Below are 24,849 nucleotides of genomic sequence, written 5' to 3'. Positions count from 1 at the left end.
AGAAGATCCTCCGTGGGGGTGCCAAAAGAATGTGAGCGGGATGAAAACACACACAGCGCCTCTATAACGACCCGACACACACTCTTGGGAAGATACACACACACACTATGGGGCACCACTCGGCTTACACAACACACCTGGCCGAGACAAGGAACACACCTCTAGAGTGAGAGGAGAGAGACTATCCACTTGCCCACTCCACACAGACACACACATACACACACACACCCAAAAAACTCAGCTCAAAAGAGGAGAATTTTTGATGTTTAGATACAAATGAGCTTGGGCCAACACCAATGGGGCAAACAGCTCACACAATATGGGTAAAAGATACCAGATACAATCACAAACTAGAGCAGAAACTTCGCTCATAGGAGAAACTTACACAGAAAAACAGCAGGAAAAGAGTGAGGAATTTGGCAAAATGGACAGCGCCATCGCGTCCGGAACGGCCCAAAACCCCAGTCTACAATGTCAAAGTGCTCAAATCCGACCTCGGATGAGCAGTTTAGGGCCAAAACAGGCTCCAAAATGGGCAAAAACACACCTGCGGCTGTTCCTCCTCTCTTCTCCACGTTTTTTTCTGGTCTTCTCTCAGTTTTTTCAGTTCCCACACTTAGCTTTATTAGTTGGGCACCCTTGGCCTTTTAGATGACCTCAAACGGACCCCGAACAGGCCAAAAACTGACCTCGCAATGCATAGTTGTCACCTTTTTGCATCATTCGCACACCTGGCACTCAGCTTTTTTCCAATAATGCATCTCGCCACCACGTGAAGTGGCCCCAAAAAAAGGTCCTCATGATGACCTTTCTGCATAACTCTCACAAGAAAACGCCCACGTTGTGTCCGTCCTCATCCGCGTGCAAATATTGACCTCGTTCACCCTCCTGACGCCACTAGATGCCATCTGACGCACCTGCTGACCTCACGTCGTCGGCCCGCGGATAGCTTCCTCGAGAAGTTTTACGCGCTACCAACTCCTCCTTATTGTAGAAAAACACAATGGTACTAGTAACGATGAAAATCGATGCACTATGTACATGGTGTCCTACCTGTACACATGTGGGCCCCACGTAACCACCTGGCTCTGGAAAATGGGCAATACTTTATTTGATGCACCATGCATGGGTATGTACATATGCGCAATCCCTTGCTCCAAAAAACTCCTGACAACGCCATACAGTTCGATACCAGTACCTCACTTTGAAAATGAGGGGATGTCACGTGACACATCCCAACCCTATGTGTCTGTGTACAAGCTACACCATAGCAGGGTTCCCGTCAGTTCAGTCAGTTTAGATTAGCAGTGATCTGGCACTTTTGTGAGCCTATTCATAGACCGTGCATGCCCACTCACTTAGCATAGATGCATATCCTCCGGTTGCACACAGCATGATCATCGGAATTCCCATCAGAATCCATTAGCATCAGTTAGGGGAATTTTCCAGTGCATTTAGCCTATTTTCCTATTTATTGGTTATTTTCACTTATTATTTTTAAGTGACTTTCCAACAAAATTAGGTAGGGCAATTTTGCTAAGTTAATATATAAGAAAACCCAAGTTAGCACTTTATGGCAGAAGAGGCAACAGGAGCTTCCTGCTCAACAGGCAACTTCTCAGCAGTACCCCCCCAGAACCCCCCAACGTTTTTGGACCTTCTTCTTCTCAGGGATTCCCAGCAAGCCATCGCCTACAAGTCCTCTTGCCTAGCGTTTTTCAACCTCAACAGATACATCCCATCCATTGTTTTTCAGCCTTGACAAAAACGCCAACATCACTTGCAGAATTAGTGTTTTTTCAACCTTGTCAAAAATGCCAGCATAGCAGTAGCAAAAACGCAGAATTCAACAGTTGGATTCTCACAGTTTCCAGTCTATGGCATCGCAGTATATCACCACCAAGACGGTTGCAGATGTTCCCCCATTTTCAGCCATAAAAAAGCAGCCAAAACAGTCATTTTCAACCACCAAGAAGACCATGAAAATCAGCAGATAAAAGATCCCAGATTTCAGCCCAAGTCGTCGTCGTTATCGGCATAGTCCAACTTGCATCTGTCCATTGCATACGCATTGTACACCTTTGTGAAATCAAAGTAGACCACTCTTGCCGATGAGAGTGGGGCCTTCGGAGGAGGGTTTTACAACCTCTCGGTGTCGTATCTCTTCTCTCTCCTTCTCTCAGTCTCATTCACTTGCATGCACAATATCCACTCACTTGTTCGTGACCACAGAACTCTACAAGACAGAAATCTCTCTCTTTCCCTAAGAACTAAAAGGAACCTTGAGCAATAAAGATCACTAATCTTGAGAAAATACAACATTCATTCCGCTGCACCTTACAGGTTTGAGGTTCATGGAATGGATGCGCGAAAGCACAGGCCATGTGGTTGACATGACCAGTTGCTTGAGGGAATTTAGGAGCTAAGCAATAGATTTCAATTTCTCTTGTTACTTTTTCTCAAGAACAAGTTGCATCAAGGCACAAGCAAGGCTTGTGCAAACCCTGTTGTTATCAAACTCGCGTGTAAGCATGGCTTATCCAAGGCGTAAAAACCCAGCATGACTGGATCTTGCTGAGGTTTGTGTTTAGCAAACTTTGGTTGTCCAAAGACCAATGATTGGTTTGTTGACCAAAATCAAGCAAGGCTTGAGTGAGAAATGATCTCAAGGCTTCTTCCCATGCCTACAACAATCATGGCATAGTATTGCTTGAGAATCTCATGGAGATCGACACGGCCTGTTGCTAGCCTTGATGAAGGAGGGATAGGTACTCAGCATGGATGACCATTAACTACAATTTCAAGAAGTTGTCCAGCAAGTTCCTAGGGCTTGGCTTCTAGGAAATTTTTCTGCCCATGATGCACTCAAACACGGATATGATCCATTCATTATCGTCAAGCATGATCCGACGAGTTTTCTAAGACATAATGGGAGCAAGGCTCTGTCTACAAATCTTCAGGATAACAGTAATCAAGCCAAGCAGGTACGAGGTACATCTCTTGCAAGTATAATTTTTTCAATACATTGTACAATTCGACAAGGTCGATTATCTGTGAATGCTCGACAAGGTCGACTTTCTTTTGCTATGCCATTATAAATTGGAAAGAGTATTTGTTAGTTATGAGCACCAGAACTCAATGAGTACTTATGTGAAGCAAGGCTTCCCTTTCGTCATTTGGTATCATGGCTTCCACACTTTGGGATATGCTATTAGCATAGGAACTTGGGGAAACTTGCTAACATGTCTGCATGATTTTACATCCTACGAGGGTTTATATGATACATATGCTAACTCACTCGAGCATTACATATGGCTATGAGCAAAGTCAAGTGAATTACCAAAAACTTGGCCACAAGTGGGCAACAAGGTTAGTAAATTTCAAGTTATACTTGTTTCTTTTGTAATTTAACCTTTTATTTGAAAAAGATTTCTCAATTGTGCAAAGCAAAGTTCTTTGCTAGACTTCATGCGAAGAAAAGCTTCTCTTACGTGTCAAGGTATTATCAATTGAATTCAGATCAATGATAATGGAACACATCTTTGGCACTAAGTGGATATAAGCTCAGAGTTTATGCAATGATACATTGTGATATATCCATGCGAGTGTAATCGTGCAAGACACGTATACCAAGGGCTCACATGATTGAGACTTTCATTGAAGCAAAGGGCTTATTATTTTATGTTTTGATATGTATGCATGTAAATTTTCTTGAGATTGAGGAGACATAGGACGTATAACACCCCATAATTAAATACGCTTTCGCTATAACAATAGCTACTCTATCAAGTACAAGGTCAGTTATTGATGGCTCACAATATTTTTTTATTTTGTTTATTCACAAAAAAGTGTCATACTTGTGTCACCCTGATATAGTCACGATCACATACAAGGTAGGTGGGTCAAGATGTGACTTTTGGTACCTCTCTCTATGAGAGTGTTGTATAAGCACATTGTTGTATACTTATAGGACAAGCTACCACACAACCATTGTTTGCACAGAGGCATACACAGGGGGCATACAATATAGTAGAATAAGCGATTTTCCTCAGTCCATCACTCTCTCTCTCTCTCTCTCTCTCTCTCTCTCTCTCTCTCTCTCTCTCTCTCTCTCTCTCTCTCCCTCTCTCTCTCTCCCCCCCCCCCCCCCCCCCCCCCCTTCCTAATTCTCTGCAAGAAAGGTGAATTAAGGCATGATTTAACTAAAATATTTCTATGTCAACATGATAACAAGAAGGGCTAAGAGCCATCTGTTTTTTAAGGGCTAAGAGACACCTATTTTGGAATGGCTAAGAGCCATCTGTTTGCAATCCATCAATGATTTCTTTCAAGATTGACCAAATCTATTTAGTTGAGTACCCATCAATCCTAATGGACAAGCAAGACTCTTTCCATTACTAATTTTTTGGGTGTTATTTTAGCAATACACACTTTAAGTGTGATGATCAAGTGGAGTTTTTAAACATCTTTAACTCGTAAGGGTGTTCTCTACCAAGGTGTATGGATGAAGCTAGTATTTTCGATAGCATGGCTATTCACAAAAACCCAAGATTATAGATTTTTGGGTCTAGGAAAGATCCAATTATGAATACGATTCCAACTTCAACGGATCTCCTATTTTATCTATAGCACTAAGTGTGTTTATATAAGTACAATTTTTGGGTAAGACCCAACTAGTGATTACTAAATCACTTATTGTTGATGGTCAACTCTGGAAACCCTCGCACTTGCACTTTCAAGAAAAGAAGTCCATAAGCTGCCCAGGTGTAGTGGACAATTTCAACTTCAAAAGTTCAATTACTATTGGCTACTAGTTGAGCAGTTTCTCTACAAAGTCTAACCAAGGGGTTTGACAATGTAGATTTTAACCAAGGGGTTTGGATTGCAAAGGCAATACCGGAGTTACATGTGCAACACTACTTGCATTTCACTAATTTTTAATTAGTGCTCCTAGGCCTTTGCAGGCGAGAAATTTCGGCAGGTGCCTTTAACTACAGGTAAGTGAACAATATATTCAATCTTGGTATGCGTTTGATTTGGTTTTGTTTCTTTTTTAATATGATTTTGTTTACTTTTCCAAGTAGGATGTATAAACTTCTATGTTTTCATCCATTTTTCTCCTTAAGAGACATGACAAGATCATGTAAGAGCAAAGTCTTTTGGGGTCGTAGTGTCCATCATACATTCTTGCATTATGTAGTTATGGACTTATATGCAGGTTTTTTGTTGGCACATGTCACATGGGATACAACATGATCTAGGAACCCAAGGAGTTCAGTTCAGCTAGTGTGGAACACGGCTAGTGAGGGTCCCTCTCACTCCCATCATAGAGTGTTTATAGTTACCTCCACACACAAGTACATCTCGTACCTGAAGAATGTTCTTTTTTTTAGACATCCTTAGTTGAGACATATTTCACATGTGGAGAATATGAGTCTCTAGGACTGACACTGACGCATGTTATTTCAATTATGTGTTGCGACAAAGTCCCTTGGTGCTGGTCAAATCCGTTACATAAACCATTTTGAGCATGTGGTATAAGGAACAATTTCACTGGCAAAAAATTGTCAGATGTGTAGAATGACTTGTTAAGGTTACAAGTGCTGCTAAACAACATTAACAAATGGTTGTTTATGCATATAGCAAAGCTACGTATCATGAATGAAAATGTTTCATTGTTTGTACTTGGACGTGACTTATGTTTCACAGTCTATTATGGTTCAAACGTTTCCGCAAGGCTTGTAAATGATTGTAGTAGAAATTTCTTAGTTTCTTTTCAAAACTTTTTACACTCCCCTTTCATGTGTGCTAGGAGCATCACATTTGCCATAAGTATTGGAAAGTATGATTATGGATATATACATTTGGATCTGTTTTTGCTAAATGCATGCACACTAGGTGTTATGGGCCCTAGTTTTTAGCAAATATTGATTTGGAGTGGCATGCATATTCATCACATTCATTGCTCATGAAGCATTTTGCACTCTATGTGCAGTATCTCTATGAGATTACTTTGGATCTACCAACCACCAACAGAGGTCATGGCTCGGTCTGGGCACTTGTGAATCTTTCAAGTTAACCAAGATGGTTATGCATGTCATTGTTGATTCATCAACAATATAGTACGACATTGTGATCCCCATTTAGTAGTCATTTTGGAAGACTGTCTGTAAACTGTGGGGAAACACATCTCAATACTATCAGTATCCAAGGAAATAGGCAGATTACAAAGTGTAATCTGGTGCTAAAGGATATGTGGAGTGCGCACGTTAGCACCCAAGTAATCCAATTAAAAAGCATTTATTTCTCTAGTTGGATTTTGCTTACCATAAGTTAAAGCATGTTTGCGACTAGGTTTAGTCTCTTCATGTTTAAGTCGGGTTCTCAACCTTGAACACTATTTATGATGGGGTTGTTTGCTGATGTGATACGATAACAAGTCAAGGACTTCTACTTTGTTGATGAGTTACGTCAGCCAGAGACTTTCATGGAAAGTGAAAAGAGGTAGTCTTTGGGTGCATCCTAATTGTGATAGCTCGTTTAGCATGCTCATGTGAGTTCTAAATGGAGTCTACAAACTATGTTGTTTATGGACCGGTTCCACAAGACAATTGCAAAGGGACAACAATGTGGAAAATAAAGATGTTATTTTTGGTTTCATCGAACTTCACCGTGCTCTGGTCAAACGAGCAGATGGATCCATGAAGAATTCCACTGTGGAAAAAATTAGTGTTCTTATAAAGATGCAACCACTTTTGTTTTTGAGGACGAAAACGCTTCTCTAGGGGGGTGTTAACCCTCACGGCTCACGGACACCCCATCACCTACGACAGACGCGTATTATATATTTGGTAGAGTCAGGTACCGGGCTTGTCGGACCAATAGGAAAAGGGTAAGAGTGATCGCCGATGAGAGGCGCACTCTAACTGGGACATTCAAGGGATTAGTTGGCTAAGCATCGGCGCCCAAGTGTGAATGGGGTGAGCTCATATAAAAGCCAACTAAACCTAAAATTCACTCATTCTCTCATTTGTGCAATAGAAGAGTGCTCTTGCTCCATCTCCATCTCCATCTTCTTCTTCTTCACCTCCTCGTGTGTGTGTGTGTGTGTGTGTGTGTGTGTGTGTGTGTGTGTGTGTGTGTGAGAGAGAGAGAGAGAGGGAGAGTGTGTGTGCGATCGAGCATTACGAAGGCACGGCGGCAACGAGGCAGTTGAGCGCGGCGTAGCGGCATCTCCTTCTTCTTCACGGCGAGGAATCCTCTACGGCAGGAGCATAAGGCGGTGAGTGACACACCATTGCCCTCTTTGAGCTTACCAGTTAAACTAGTTGTGTGCTTGGAGCCATCTGCGGCTCGCACACGGTGCATTGGCAAGTCCCTTGCTTCGACAGTGTGGCAAGGAGCGCACATTTTTGGCACCGCTGCCGGGGAATAGCCCTGCACTAAGCCCAAGAGGCACTTTGTGCTTCTTGTATGAGTGGTTTGCAGTAGGAAAGAAGAGGGAGAGGAAGGCGTATTTTTTCTGCAAGTTGTTAATTCGGTTTTTCTGTTGCGCACAGTTTGCATTTTCTGTTTTTCTGCTGCGTACATTTAGTATTAGTTAGACAGTTAGCAAAATTCTATTTTTCTATTTGCACACAGTTAGCATTAGTCACATAGTTAGCATTTCTTGCGTTTTTTTTGCATTTTCTAGTTTGCACTGCACAGTTCTGTCAAGTTTCAATTTTTTGCATTTTCTGTGTTTCCTGGTTTGTGCACAGTTAGGCGCACAGTTAGTTAATTAAGTAGGTTAGTAATTAGGTGAACCACTGATTAGCAGGTCAGTAGGTAGGCGAGACAGTAAGTAGGTAGGTGAGGTCAACGCGCACCAAAACGCGTACCCAAAAAAAAAAAAGCTTAAAATTTTTTGAAGAAAAAAAAAAAATTTTCTCAAAAAAAAAATCGAAAAATAAAAACGTGAGTGAGGGGGAGGTTAAATTTTTCGAAAATAAAAAAAGTGAGGTATAAAAACGGACGGGTTGGTTTGTATAAAAGATAGATCGGGATCATTTCCCCAAGCCCACCCCAGGCCTCAATCCTCAGTCTTATGATATATACTAGAATCACTCTTATATAGATACCCTACTCCCTCAAGAGGGAATGAGAGCATGTGGGGCAAGTCTTCCACTCTCCTCCCTTCTCTTCCCACTTGCACCCTTAGACTTGCTATTTGGAGCCTAGTTCCCCAGCTAGAAAAAGACTGTTTCGGGCTTTTCTAGAGCAAAATAGAACCAAACGGTGGGCTGTAAAGCACAGCACGTCCCTCCTAGCGATACGCTCGTTTCGAGCTATCACATGGCCCATTCCACGACACGCTCTAAAAAATCTAGCCAAAAAACACGCAAAAAACTAGTCACAAGGCCTCCTAGAGCAACTTTTTGACACCTTAGGGTATCAAAAGCACATGCACTTACGCTCTGGGCGGGTGCTAGAACACGAGCATATTGAGGGTTCCTCTGTTCATACGAACACCCATTACCCATCCTCGATAGGCTCTAGACCCTCAGCGGGGACACAAGGTAGCACCACCCAAGACCCTAAAATAGCCGCTAGTGATTCCTCCCTCGACTCAGAAATCATGGAAGCATACCCTACCCAAAACATTGAGAGAGAAGGCCATGCACCTCCCGAAGCTCCACAGCCTAGTACTAGTATGTTTAGCCATTTCATGGAAACATTAGGTAGAGCTACTCGCTCGGAACCTGATGCAAATGAAGCACACGAAGGAGGTGGGGAAGTGGACTCTCCTTTCACATCCCACGTGGACCCCAAACCCCCAAAGAGTGTCCATGTGGATATCCTGCCAACTTCTTACCAAGAAGGCCCGGTTGAGCTACCTCCTTCAGAAGTTCCCTCTAGAGTACCGTTGCTGACAAGTAAAACCACGGGGGAGCAACATTGCTTCTACCTCACAAGAAACCGTTAACACGTCGACTCTAGAAGGATTGTTCATTAATGATCATTGGACATACGACCTCCACACTGAGGTGTTGACGGATCTACACTCTGGCCACGCCTACCATGTAGGATGGATAGAGATTGTACGATCCACCTCTAGTGCCACGAGGCTCGAAGATCAACAGAAAATGATCTGTAATGTTATCCATGGCATTATTCAATCAGAAAGGCAAAACCGAGGGGTAAATATACTCTCAACTAGCCCCATGAGATTTCTGGATACGAGCAAGGCTCAACAGCCTACTCTATCACAAATGGGGACTCCTCTAATGAGTCCCATGGACCCATCTTACGTCATTTCACATGGGGTCTCTATGCAATCTGAGCCTCCGAGTGACAACTTTAGCTTCCCTAACTTGGCTCAACCCTCTATTAAGGAAAACACGGTGCTCACTCCAGGGATAAGCCTGACAGAGAATGTACCGATGACATCTACGATTAGCGCAGTGCCACTACCTAGTGTCGTAGTACCTAATATGGGGCCTCGACCGTATGTGACTCTAGCCCCTTATGCACACATGGCCCCCACACCTCCAATTGTACCACTTGTTCATGCTCCTCGAGTGCCGCTCCCTAGCCCTTATCCGAGTGGACCTATGCCCGGTTATGTTCCATATCCTGCATCATCCACACATATGCCAAGACCGGTACCCGTCCCTCTCCCACATATGATTCCAAGAGTACCTCCACCGGCCCTGCCTCCTCACATAGGTGACTTGGCAGTGTTTGCTCAAACCATAGGTCGATCTATCGCGGAAAATATGCGTCATGCATCTGATAGAGAGCCTAGAAGTAAGGCAGTACAAATTGCCAAACTCACGCAAAAATTCAATGGGGACGAAGATGCTAGAAAACACATTGAAGTTTTTGAACAAGTATGTGATTCCTTAGGGGAACGCAACGAACTACATAAGTGCAATGCCTTAAGCTTGACATTAAGTGGGAAGGCTGGAGATTGGTATAGAACCCTAAGGGTGGACGAGAAAACAATCTACCCTACCCTTCGAAGGTTGTTTCTAAAGGAGTACATACGAGAAGGTGTGCTTTGGGGTGTAGCATCTCAGCTACAGAAGGCCGAACGTAAGGAAGGAGAGTCAGTAAGGGACTTCATTAGTCGTCTAAAGCACTTAAACTCTCGATGCCCTGTAAATGAGCGCTTCAACAATAACCAACTGCTTGATCGATTCATTCGAGGGTTGAGGAATGAAGGAATCTATAATGGACTAGTGATTAGAGGTATCACAACCTGGGAAGATGTCACTGCCAATGCAATCCAATTAGAGGACAACTTGATGATAGCAGGCATGAGGGTGTCTACTGACACGAGATCCACTAGCTCACAAGCCATTGAGTATGAACCCATGACTGCAAAGCCCATTGCCAATGAGCCAAAGGTATTTGAGACATTCTTGACAGACCTCACCAAGGCAATCCAAGAGTCTCTTAAGGATAATCGACCCCCTCAAAATAGTCACATGTATCCAAGAAGGGAGCAACAATGGTGTTCCATTTGCTTAGGTCCACATAGCACTAGTGAGTGCCCTACGTTTAGAGTAAAATTTAATGGAACTTGCAACGCATGTGGTAGGTATGGTCACCAAGCTAAGGATTGTTTAATGATCAAACGTATGATGGCAAATAGACCACCTGTAGCCTGGACGGATGCGCCTCGAGCTCCTGTATTGATGCGTGCTTCACCTGTTGAGAAACTACCGCAACACATGGTCCCTAGATCTCAAAATGTTGTACAAGCTACACCGCTACCACCTCCTGTGCTAGGACCGCAGCCCCCGCATCCAAGAGTCACCCCTATGAACCAAGTGGATTGCGAGCCATCAAATGCTTATGCAGACGGCTGTGAGGAGGAAATAGACACTAGTATTGCCTACGGACTTGATACATTGGAAGAGTGTCCTATATACTACATGGAAGATTGTTGGGGGCAAGTCAAGCCGGTTTATCAAGCTGCTGCTCTTGCATCCAGAGGTCAAAATATCAACACCCAGGCTAGGAGGCCACCTCTTCAATGCTACGAGTGTGGTGGACCACATCGAGCAGTGGAGTGCCCTATTAGGCTACAAAACAATGCTGCACAGATGCAAATGAATCAAGGGAGCACGTCTGCAATGCCAATACTCACATGTAATCGTTGTGGCATAGATCACTTGATTGCCCAATGCCCCTATAACCCAAATGCGCCTAAAATCACACCCCTAAATTTGGTCAAAATTGCTAGTGTGACATCACCAATACCACCCGTCGCACCCGCTTATGCGATTACACGGTCCATGCTTCAAGGGCCAGGCCATATCCTCGAAGAGAGAGATACCGCGTCAGTTATCCAAGCAAAGAAAAAGAAGACACTAAGGAAGAGGTCGCAGAATACGGGAAATTCAAAGCCAAGGTCCAAAACAAACATAGGAACAGGAGATGACCCCGTGTATATGAATGACCTCGAGGATGATTCAGATTCAGTCGAGACAATGGAGACTAGAACCAATACCACAAAGGGAAAGACCGACAAAGAAAACCGTAACTTGAAACCAAATGAAAACCGAATAAGAGAAAACCATAAAGAGCCTCTGAAAACACCACAAGTGTTTCCAAATCCAATCCAAGACCCCCAAGATAAACCGCAAGGGCAAAAAGGGAAGAATCGAAAGAAGAAGATTGGGACGTACCCAAACCCAGTAGACGAGATTGAGCAGGTGAAACATCTAAGAGGTTTAGTGGAAGAGACTCAAGGGAAACTAGAACCAGAACCCATGCATGTCAAAATTCATGACACAGGGTTTCCCACGCAAGTTCATCCACCCCACATGAACCATAGACCGTTAGCCATATCTAGTATAATCCAAGAAGGGAGTGAGGACGGGACATCAGCACTACAAGAGGTTATGTGCTCTTGTGACGCTCTTAGCGACGGAAATACATTGGGTTTTTATAACCCCCGGCGTCGCTATAAGCGTCGCTAAAAGCGTCGCTACGAGAGCGTCGCTATATGCGTCGCTATAGCCGTCGCTATAAGCGTCGCTATAGGCGTCGCTATATAGCGACGCTCATAGCGACGCCTATAGCGACGCTTATAGCGACGCTCTCACAGAAGAGTATAGCGACGCATATAGCGACGCTACAGAGCCATAAATAGCGACGCTTATAGCGACGCCTGAGAGAATATTTTTTTGGTGGCAGGGCATTGAATGCCCTGCCACCCATCAACCATATTGTACTTGATTCACTTTTTAAAAAAAGTGCAAAGGTAAATAATAGACCCAAAATAGTCACCCACAAGACGCATTGTTTGCAAAATTGACAATTGTACACATCATAGACAAACTGAATTGATTGGCAAATGTAATAATGACAATTGTACAACATCATAGGCATAAAGAATTGATTGGCAAAAGGAATTGCGGTGACAAATGTAATAATATACATGGTTCAAAAAGACGTATAAAATCCGTCTCATGATACATAAGCTATGAGAAACCCTAAACTAATGCTATCTAGCTACGGCTAAACTGACGTCGTCTAATCAGACGTCTCATCGCGTCCAAGCGGCGTATCTGTCGGATTCTGCAAAAAAAGACAATAAGACAGTTTTCAGTAAGTATAAACATATAACGACATTTATAAAACAATACAAAAAATAAAAAAGAGTAAACCCTAATACTAACCATGCCGCCGCGAGAACTGAGAATGTCCATCAGGGCGTTTAAGCCCTTCCTGCCTGCGTACTCGCGCTCGTACGGTGTGGGATCACGTCCTGTCATCGACCACTGTCAAAACATACAAAGATTTCATTATGTTAGAACTAAAAAACTCATAAACCCTAAACTATCGAACATGCATAAAGAGCAATGTGAAAAGACTTACAAAATCGGCCTCAAATGATGCCCATCCACCGCTCCCCAAGTGGTGCGAGCTCCCTGCCTCTACTCGCGCTCTGGCTGCATCCTTTTGTTGCTTCCACTTGTCGGGATTCTCGCGCGCTGCTTTCTTCGCATTCTTCCAATCTTCTTTGGCCAGCCAATCTGGCCTATTCCACCCATTCTTGATTGCTTTTTGCACTTCGGAACGCTTGTGTTTGCAGTATTCGCGCATTCGAATCTTCATCAGGTCTTCATTGAAGCGCTGATCCCGTGTTGGAACGGGAAACTCATCATGAAGTATGCTGATGACTCTGTTTTTTAAATCACTTGGTACTTCACTCCATTTGTTTAGTATATAGTGTCTAAACAGCTGAGAGCAAAGACCACGCATGCGCGAGATCACCTTCTTGCCGTCATCATCCATGATGATGCCGCCGCTGATGTCGACGGAGTAAGGCAAGCCCTCTGGCCGGTGACGCGTGAACCTGGGTGTCCCGGCAGGGGTCTCTAGCGGCGTGTCGATGGGGGTACGGACGTCAGGTGTCTCCACCGGCGTCTGGGCCCCGAAGCGAGGAGTGTCGAGTGGGGTGGCTCCTGGCGGAGTAGGTAGAGGTGTGTAGCTTCTAGGAACAGTCAGCCGTGCAAAACCTGGCGTAGACGGCGATGCTGTGGCTGGTGTGGGGGCGGGCAAAGAAGGGGAGGGTAAAGAGCCTCGTCGAACACGAGGCGGTGTGGAGGCATCGGTGGCGGAATCCCCACAACAACCGCCACCGCCACCACTAGAGCGCCGGTGTCTAGAAGAGTGTGACGCTCGTCTCGTCGACGCCGAAGCTTCGGAGCGCGCCGAATGCTCCGAAAGAGAGGGAGATGCGGATGGTGTAGGAACGCGCGATGATGCGCCAGAGCGATGACGCTCCACGTACCACTGTCTCTGCTGCGGTGACAAAGAAGAAAGAAACTCCTCATCATCCATACCTGCATTAAACACACGAATATTTAAACTTAATATTGAATGAATAGAGTAGACAATGACGCAAAGACCATTAAATACAATGACGTAATGACGCATATAAATACAATGACGCAATGAATCGAGTGGTAGAAGAGGCAAGTCGAAAACTCAGAATTTTCAATCAAAAGATGTGAGCGCGAGTAGAAAAGAGCGTTACACACCATGGAAGCTACTTAGAGAGCTAGAGCTTTTACAGCACGGAGCAAAATTGTTCAAATACAATATTTGTGGCTTTAAGAGATCTCTCTCTCATCCTCGCATAACTCAGCATAACTTCCTATATCTATATAGAGCTCTCCGTTTAAACACATATCCTCTGTTTCATTTTGTAGCTCCTCTGCATGCACCCCATATAGAGTAGTAGCATCTTGATGCTCGTCTGGCACCACCGCAGCGGCTTCTGATTGAGCATCTTCTCTGATCTCCTCCATTGATGTCGTTGTGATTGGCACATGGTAGCCTTCATACGTCCTTGCACTACGAGGGGCTAACTCTATGACGTACCACCAGTTTGATGTAGACTTTGTAGGATGAAATACTACCTGCCAGAGCCACATAACTTACATGAGAGCTTTCAAGCACATAACTTGTAAAAGGGGGATGTTAACTATTTATATACTTACTTGTTCACAATGCTCGGGTAGTACGAAAGTGTCTCTTAGGTCAGTCCATTTCTTAGTAGAATCCACCTCAAGAAAACCAGACTCTCCTCTACGCACAGTAGCGTTTCGACCCTCCATGATTATCTTGAACCATTGCACGTCGAACAAGTCGACAAAAAATCCTCTGTAATCGATCCTCAAAATCTCTTGCAGCGTGCCGAAGTAAGTGAGTTCCGCCACCACGGGATCTGCATCAGAGGAACGTCGCCGACTAGACTGTTCAAATTTTGCCATGATTCCACAATCTTGAGTAAAACGCTTTTTGTCGATTCGTTCCACCCTAAAATGTCGACCTTTACACCATGCTGCTGTGTATGACTTATACTACAACGAACAAAGATTATGAGTGGCCGTTCAAACGTTTATAAATAAAGTCACTTGCTAGTCGTACATTGCAAACTTACCTTGGTCGCGCAACCCCGAGAGTACTCCCACTCTTCTTCAGTCACTTCGTCACCGCATTGTTGTGCGCTTTTCAATTGGTTGTGCAACCATCTTAAGCTCATGAAGGTTGGTAGGCTCTCCAGAACCGCTGGATAGTGCATCGGTGGTCGTCTTCCCCGTCTCCACTCGATTCGTGCCCTTTGTCGCTCTTGCTTTGCATCCTCATATTGTGAAATCCACTTTTGCATCACTGGATTGTGAAGCATGCAAAATCGGTTGATTTTAGCCTCTAGATCTTCCGTCATCTTCTTCTCAACACCGAGATTGCACATGACAATCCCAGATATGCGCTCATCATCTATGGTTCGCCATAGCGTGTCCCGGGATTTATCAAATCCGTCTAGCCACTCTCCAATGTACACTAGGGACTCTGATACCAACCAACCTTCTGCCATGCTACCCTCCGGACGTGCCTTTTGACGCACATATCCCTTAAGCGTTTTCATGAAACGCTCTAAGAAGAACATCCATCTGGAATGAACTGTGCCAGCTATTTCCACCTCATCAACTATGTGAATAAGAAGATGCACCTGAATGGTTAGCATTGTAGTAGGAAAATGTTTCTCAAACATGCACACAAGCTCCGCAGCATTTAGTTTGGCGAATGGTATGGAGTCTACGTCGATCTCCTTTTGTGAGATCCATTGCACCAGCTTTGCAAGTTTGTAGATTGTGTTACGGATGTCGAGAGACAAACATCCCTCAATGGCAACCGGTAAAATAAACTGTAAAGTATGTGCAGCAATGATATTAAAGTCCACATTTTATGCAATGATATTAAAGTCCACTATGAACGTACCTGACACATTTTATGCCAATCGTGTGACTTCAAACCGGTAAGCTTTCCTTCTTTAGTAAAACACGTTCGGAGCGAGTGCATTACGCCAGTGGGGGTCCGCAAAGATCGAATGGCCTCTTTTACTTTGCGTTCTTGGGCTCCTGTGAAAATCCATGGTGCTTTAGGAAGTTTTATTGATCCATCAGACGCTGTTTGCGGCCAATATTGCTCCATACGATCCACATTTCTAAGGTCAACTCTGGCTCCCAAAGTATCTTTCTTGCCGGTCAAATGGTCCCATAGTAGATTACCCACATTCTTGAATATGTGCATTGGATCGAGCAAGTGATTGATCACGAGTCGAGGCCAGTATGGTAACTCGTACCATAGAGATAGTCTCTTCATCCCTGGAGGCAATCCGTCATCGCACATCTCCTTCTGCTCTAACCATGCTTGTGCAGACATCCTTGGTGGCTCTCTTCCCAAAAAGCCGTCGCGTAACACATGATTCTCCGGAAGATACGCTTGATGACCTTCGTAGATTTGCTTCTTCAGTGAGGGTGCCCTACGTGCATTCAGTCTAGGTCCACATGTGACACATGCTCTGTATCCGCTTGTTTGAAGCCCTGCATGTATACACATGATAATAGATCAACTATGGGGAAAAACAAGATTTACAGTGTCTGAGAGAGGAGTGTCAATAGATCACCTGAGCATTCTGTTAGCCCGGGATAGTCATGCATGGTCCACATTAGAATACCTCTGATCAAAGCATTCCGTCGTCCTGTGTGTCGGCTCATATCCACCACCTCTATGCCAATCCACAATTGTTGTAGCTCTTCCAATAGTGGACGAAGATACACATCCATATTCCCCACTTTATATCGCCCTGGCACAATCAAGCTTAGCCATAGGTGCCCCTTCTTCGTAGTCAACCACGGGGGAATGTTGTAGTTGACGATGACAACGGGCCATACACTGTAAGATGTTGATCTTTGACCAAATGGATTTACGCCATCCATAGCCAGGCCTAAGCGCAAATTTCGAGCTTCCCTGGCAAAATCCGACCATGTTCCATCTATATGTTTCCAGGCTGCGCAATCTGCAGGAATTCGTAGCACACCATCCGAAGATTTATTCTCCTCATGCCATGATGCTAGGGCGGCCATGGACTTACATTCGAAGAAATGCTTGATGCGAGGAAGCAAAGGAAAATGTCGCAAAACCTTTTGTGGAATTTTTGTCCCGTGGAGATCTACTCGATATCTTTCGGAATCACATTTCGGACACTTCTCCATGTCTGTGTATTCCCCTCTGAAAAGAATGCAGTCATTAGGACAAGCGTGGATAGAATTGTAATCCATCCCCAAGTTTCGCAAAATCTTTCTTGCTTCATCTCGGGAATCTGGCATCACATTGTCAGCTGGTAGAATGTGCTCTTTCAGCAATCTACACAACATAAAAATATGATACAGTCGTGTAAAAATCTATCAGATCATTATACACCATGAGTTCTATTAAAGTAAACTAATTGTAATAGATCACCTGAAAAGCACTGTGACGCTAGTGTCACTCCATCCAAACTTTGCCTGCATGTTGAGAAGAACCAGGAGTGCTTTCAATCTAGACATACGTGCTCCATTATACAATGATGTATCGGCTTCACTTTTCATATCATCATAGATAAGCCTTTCTGAATCCATGATCGTCTCGATCATTTCATCAATCTCGGGCTCAAACATTGCCTCGTTGGGAATGTGCTCTGCATGATCATCCCCCGAGCTGTCAGAGGCTACATCTTGTGGCCTCACATATGCTGCTTGACCAAAGCGCCTGCGAATACGTCTATTGGGTTGCAAGATTGCTGCTTGTTGGCCAGCGTCAGAGTCCGACGAGTTATAATTGGCAACAACTCGATCTATAATAGATGGATCGAACTCGCCAAATTCACGAACGTGCTGCAAAGAAACACGTCTTGTCCGTCGCACAGCATGCTTGCATTGATTACAAGGACATAAGACCCTCGTTGAGAGATAGGTGTTTCGGTTGGACGGTCCCACATCCTCGTCGCTACTCATAATGAGGATAAAAAACTTATAACCTAGACAACAAATTTAATATTCTATTGGCATTCTTCGTCTTATCTCTCTCTCTCTCTCTCTCTCTCTCTCTCTCTCTCTCTCTCTCTCTCTCTCTCTCTCTCTCTCTCTTTACCTCACATTCTCTAGTCATGTCCAATCCCCGCACACCTCGGTCTAGAGGTGCACGGAGATCAGAACCACCGGGTTATAATCTCGTCTTTATTGGTCAATACCTATATTTGTGGGTACAAGAAATCTAGACACCCACGTCTACATGATACTGCATGTAGTGGACAAAATCCCTTTGCCTCTTCTCTAGCTGTAGCACTTCACTTCATCTTAACATCTTTTCACAGTAGATCTTTTCACTGTTCGTCTAACTCTAAACCCTAAACCGTAAGTAATTCTTGCGTGGACTCGATCTAACGTAAATAAGCGTAAATCTAAATAAACGTAAATCTAACTAAAAATAAAGCTAAATCTAATTTAACGTAAGTCTAATGACTAGAGGTTGTCTAGATGGTCATTGTGTCGGGGATGTAGTGACTCTTGCCGCCCTGAAGATCCACCTTCTTCCCTATCTTCTGAAGACATTTCACCAGTACTTTTGGATCGACGGAGCCCACTATGAGTGAAGGCAGCAATACCCTATATTCCATTGAGGGCTTTCTTCACCCGCTTCATGCAGGCATCGCAGTCTATGGAGACCCGCATTTAATCTAATATAACATAAATCTAAATCTAGCTTAAATAAATGTAAATCTAGTTAAAAATAAACCTAAATCTAATTTAATGTAAGTCTACATATAACCTAATCTTTAACGTCTTTTAAAATAGTTTCCTACGACGTTATAACTCTCTTCTTCCTGTGTGTGTGCGCGTGTGTGGATGTGTGTGCCAATAAAAAGAGATAAATGGTATAACCTTTCTATCACCCATGCCAAGTATGATAGATTGATTATGCCATTTCTCTCTTGAATAATAGGTCTTCAGTTCAACTCCTCGTCGGCTAGATCTTTAGGTCTTTTAATTTTAATTAGTTTCCTACGACGCTCCCTTAGTTTCTCTTTCTTTCTCTCTCAATGTGTGTGCGTTTTTTTGGATCGTATGCATGTTTTCTTTCTCTTTTCCTCTCTCAATGTGTGCGTTTTTTGTTTATGCATGTTCTCTCTCTCTTTTCCTCTCTCAATGCGTGCGTTTTTTGTTTATGCATGCTCTCTCTCTCTTTTTCTCTCTCAATGTGTGTGTGCATTCTTTGTTTATGTATGTGTGTGCGTTTTTGCACTCTCTCTCTCTCTCTCTCTCTCTCTCTCTCTCTCTCTCTCTCTCTCTCTCTCTCTCTCTCTCTCTCTCTCTCTCTCAAAAACACTATATGTGTGTGTGTATGTGTGTGTGTGTGAGAGAGAGCGCGATGGAGAGAGAAAGAGGGGAAGGGAACATGAGAATGAGGAGAGGGAAGGAGCATACCTGGCTCTCCTTCCTCTCCTCGTGTGTGTGTGTGTGTGTGTGTGTGTGTGTGTGTGTGTGTGTGTGTAAAAGAAAAAGAGAGAGAGAGAGAGAGAGAGAGAGAGAGAGAGAGAGAGAGTGAGGGAGAGCGTTACCTGCTCTTTGCTTGAGGGCGCCGAAAAACTCAGATCTGAGATCTGAGTTTTTGGGCGCGCTCGGTTATTTTTTTTACCCCAGCTGGCGTCGCTATGAGCGTCGCTATGAGCGTCGCAAATTTACAAAGAAATTTGCGACGCTCATAGCGACGCCGGGATTTTTTTTTTTGAGCGTCGCTGTGTGAGCGTCGCTAATGTGAAGAGCCTCTTGTAGTGCAGAAAGTGAGCATACACCCTTCTTGTTGGAAAGGATGTTTAACGAAGGAATACCTGATCCCATTGAACAATATGAAATTCCATCCTCACCAGTTCCTAGTCAAGGACCTACACCCTGCAAAATGCCAATGAATGTTGCCAAACTAGTGGACTTCATGTCTTTTGAGGTCCGAACCACGATCATAGCAAAGCTGTATGGATTTCCTGAGTTATTCCTTGCACTTCGAGCATTCCTTAACGAAGAGCTACGAACGGGATTACCACAGTTTGCGCAACCAGATAGGCCTGACTCGATTATGATTGATGAGGAAAATCATGTGCAATCACTTGACTTAGATGGACACGAGTCTGTGATCGAGGTACCCATTAACGAATTAGGGCAGTATTTTGAAGGCGACGAGTCTAATGCGACCCTACCCATCACTACCAAGGGATTAACTATAAAGGGAATTCTTGATGGTGGTGCGGGAGTTAGCATCGTTACAAAAGATTGTTGGGAATCCATGGGAAAACCCCGCCTCAGTGTTACTAACATTGTGGTAAAGATGGCAAATGGTACCATAGCCAAACCTATGGGGATGCTCAAGGATCTTAAGATCAAATTTCTAGGACACAAGGTACGACATACGTTCATTGTAATGGATTTCTCTAAACACCTTATGTCATATGAAATGATTTTAGGACGACCATTCATGAGGGAAGCACAAATGGTTCATGATTGGTCTAAAAATCATGTCTATTTGCAATTCCAAGACTCTGTCCTTAGAGTGGATTTGGTGACTGGTAAGGTACACCCCTTAGGGAGTAAAACCATTATTGATCATCGCTCTGACACCACAGTTCACTCGGCCCCACTACAATATTGTTACACTTGTAAGAAGGATACAGACATTGGCCAAGATTCTCCTTATATGGATATCCTACCTGGGATGACTGAGTCGGACAATGTGGATTGGGTCCACCTAGCAGCAACCATAGACACTTAGGGAAATAGGGGGACGACCTGGGTAACACCTGAGGGGGATGAAATGCCTATACCCTTAAATATGCTACAAGCAATGCATATCGCTTCCAACAAGACTCATCCTAATGTAACGAAGAAAACATACAAGTGGGTCCCTAAAGCTTCTTTAGTGACCATAACTAGTGCTACAAAACAGAAGCCTTGTAAGAAACGTACCACTCGCTCCAAGAAAAGTAAGAAAATGTTGCGATGGATCCCTAAACGACTATTGGAAGCCCAAGGCTACTATCAAGGAAATGATCAAATCTGGGTGCCAAAACTTAGATTGTGCTCTTACCTATCACCTGACCCAAGTGAGCCCAATCCCGTAGCTCCAAAACGAATCAATGATCGTGGAAAGAAAAAAATCACAGAATGCTACACACCTGCTCCCGAGCTAGTTTGGGTACCAAAGAAAGAACGATTTGTTCCACCTAGCTCAGGAAGGGGGGAGTCCCATGAAGCTTCTAGCTCCTCCTGTAATACATCCATAGAGGTAAAAGCTTCTACACAGCCTCCATCTATAGTAGTGGACCTCCATGAATCTACAAAAGAATCCACACCTCCCAGTGTTCAAGAATCACCTGATGAACCACTTCAAGTTCGATCCTGGGAGAGTACCTTACCACCCTTGCAGCTTGACGAGGCACCTAGGATAATAGAAAACTACTGACAAAAATCCTCACCTATTACCAACTGGAACAATTGGTTTCAAAGGGTGACAAGCTCATTTCAAATGGTATGATCTACCCAAGGAAGGGGGGAGTGTTTGTGGACATCCATCATTCACTTGCTTCCCTCTCAGCCTTTCTCCCTGACCTCTATATCTCCCAATCTTAGGGAATGTACATATAAAGCTTTATACTCACAAAAATAAAAATAAAAAATAAAAAATAAAAAATAAAGAGCAAGAGCAATTAGCAAACGAGTATGCACATTAAAAGTCAAAACATTGACTCAGACCTACACATGTCACATTTGGTACAGTGAAACAGAAACCTATGCCATAAAACACCTTTGATCCTCATCACTTGAGAGATGGAGGGTAGGTAAAAATAGTACGATAGGAGTGTTTCTGTTTTAGAGTTGAGAGATTAGTGAAGTTCTCTTTTCCCACTAATGTGCCTCTGGAGGTATTCCTTTTGTTTCCTAGTGTGTACAGGAGCGTGTTGTTATTGATAGGATTTGGACCTTCATGGAACCTTTCTCTCGTTCACACTTCAAATCAAGCGCCACCATCAACACAAACAGGTGTTTTATGTCCATTAGCATTGCCCTTATCTTTTTGTATCCATGGTTGTCTGCTTTGATTGTGATTGGTAGCATAATATTCAGCGCATTGGCTTAGTATCAAACATTTAATTCAATGTAATGTTTTGTCATAATCACTTGTCTAGGTTTAAAAATCAAGCAGTCCGACTAAGCTAGTTTGACCAAGCTAGGTATTAGAAATTTTCTCTTAATACCATGGGGAATGTCTTCCTAATAAGCAATGGTTACTTAGGTTCTTAATCCGATTTAGGCAGCATTGTATGAAATGTACTAGGGCTTTCTAGTGGGCTTAACCCTATTGACCTTTAGCTTAAGTATTATAAAGGGAGTTTACTAATGTGATGAGCCTGGGGAGGGTAACAGTGTTATATGACCCCCCAAAGTTACAAAATTAAAATGTTGAAAATGAACAAACAAAAAATCAAAGTGCCACAATGTAAAATTTTAAGCTGGAAGAGAAATCCCTGCTTAAATTGGTACTTCACTCACATGTATCGCCTATGGTACTAGAGCCCTAGAGGTTCCCAGTGTGGGCGCTTTTCCTTGAAAAGCAAAAAACCCAAGGCATACAAAATAAGCACACACATCATAATTGAATCAATGTGAAAAGACTTTGGGGGGTCAACGAAAAGGTAATCAGTCAGGCAATGATTTCATGAGAAATTCCTTTTATCGTAGCTTAACTACAAAGTCTTCTAGGTATAGCCTCTAGTCAACCCTCGAACATCAAATACTTGGCTCTCGCGATTAAACAACTTAATTGACCAGAGAAAATTGAGAAGTTACCCATGGTACTAATATTCGATCTCTAGTGCCTTTCGACCGTCAAATTAGCAACCCCAGACTTGTTTAATTTTTTACCTTTACATCTGTTTATGCATTTGATTACATTGCAATTTAATGTTCATTGCTGACAAATTGTTTGAAATTTTTTTTACCAATCAATGTGTCTACCTAAAACTGCATATGCTTTTTAATCACTTATGAGAATGCAATTACTGTGCCAATGTTGTTTGATTTTGCAGTGACTGAAGAAGGCTAAGGACATTCATCTCAAATGCTCTTCCATCTCGACGAACGAGCTTCAACTCAATAGCTTCCGAGGACGGAATCTACATCAGGAAGGGGGGCATGTTAACCCTCACGGCTCACGGACACCCCATCACCTACGACGGACGCGTATTATGTATTTGGTAGAGTCAGGTACCGGGCTTGTCGGACCAATAGGAAAAGGGTAAGAGTGATCGCCGATGAGAGGCGCACTCCAACTGGGACATTCAAGGGATTAGTTGGCTAAGCATGGGCGCCCAAGTGTGAATGGGGTGAGCTCATATAAAAGCCAACTAAACCTAAAATTCACTCATTCTCTCATTTGTGCAATAGAAGAGTGCTCTTGCTCCATCTCCATCTCCATCTTCTTCTTCTTCACCTCCTCGTGTGTGTGTGTGTGTGTGTGAGAGAGAGAGAGAGAGAGAGAGGGAGAGTGTGTGTGCGATCGAGCATTACGAAGGCACGGCGGCGACGAGGCGGTTGAGTGCGGCGTAGCGGTGTCTCCTTCTTCTTCGCGGCGAGGAATCCTCTACGGCAGGAGCATAAGGCGGTGAGTGACACACCATTGCCCTCTTTGAGCCTACTAGTTAAACTAGTTGTGTGCTTGGAGCCGTCTGCGGCTCGCACACGGTGCATTGGCAAGTCCCTTGCTTCGACAGTGCGGCAAGGAGCGCACAGGGGGGAGTAATGTTATGCCAAGGGCAACAACCCTGGAGGTCAAGGACCCGGGACTACCAGTGGGAAGGGATCCTAGGGCAAGGTGTCTATAAAGGGAGGTTGGGTGGAGGATTTGTACATGGAACTTTGGAAGTCCCAGGGGTTTACAAGGATGGCTATATCCGACTAGACTATATTTTGACATCATATAATCCTAATGATATCTTCACCAAACCTCTTCTATAGAAAGATTATCCTTTGATGAAATATCTCTTGGACTTGTTTCTAATCTAGGAGCTGAGAGGGGGTATTAGAGTTCAAAGTCCTATCTAGTGGTGGCTCCAACATCTCCTAGAAGCAGACTAAAGAGTGAGAGTTGTTTTGTGGCTATGCTGGGCCATATCTAAAGTAGATGTACCTTTTCTCAATGATGCACTCCATAGTGTTTCCCACCTCGTAGGCTTGCACGAGATGAGACCCCTATCCTAGGATTTCTTGGGTCAAAGTCTCCAACGTTTGCACTTCTGTTATTAAATGTGTATTGTATCTCACTTTCAATGAGTTTACACATTTATTAGCATTTTGGCCATTTATCACAATTGCTAGGTTTTTATGCTAGGTAGGGAGATTTCTTATTGCCCTATATATGAAACTCCCTCCCCTCCTATACTTCTCGCATGTTGTGATCAGTGATGAGTAGAGCTCCTGCGGTTTGGACCATCCTCTCTCTAGTATTTTTTTGTCCCCAGTGAGTTTTTAATTTCTCTTTCCTCTCTCTAGAATTTTTAATGTGCCATCGATCCTTCTCTCTCTAACATTTTTTTATAGCGGCCTCTCTCTCTCTCTCTCTCTCTCTCTCTCTCTCTCTCTCTCTCTCTCTCTCTCTCTCTCTCTCTCTCTCTCTCTATTTCTAGCTCTACCTCTCTTATTTGTGTTGACAGCCATTTTGTAGGTGCTTGCTTGCAGATTTCTACACAAGCCCATCCAATGCGCGGTGCACAATAGGAGGTATTTTAAGAGGAAAATTGTTGCAATAGATTTGAAATCCATTGGCTCTCCTATTACAAGAGGAGACTTACTCACGGTTTTAGACAAGATCATCGCTCGATTCACCCTTTTCCATTGCACCTTTTGCACACTTAAGGATCCACCAGCTAGAAGACACAGAAGGCAAACAAAGGGTTGTCACCGCAAGAACAATTTT

Source organism: Adiantum capillus-veneris, chromosome 27 (genome assembly GCF_014529385.1).
Source record: "Adiantum capillus-veneris isolate H3 chromosome 27, ASM1452938v2, whole genome shotgun sequence".
Taxonomy (NCBI): Eukaryota; Viridiplantae; Streptophyta; class Polypodiopsida; order Polypodiales; family Pteridaceae; genus Adiantum; species Adiantum capillus-veneris.
Note: the sequence above shows the minus strand (reverse complement) of the source record.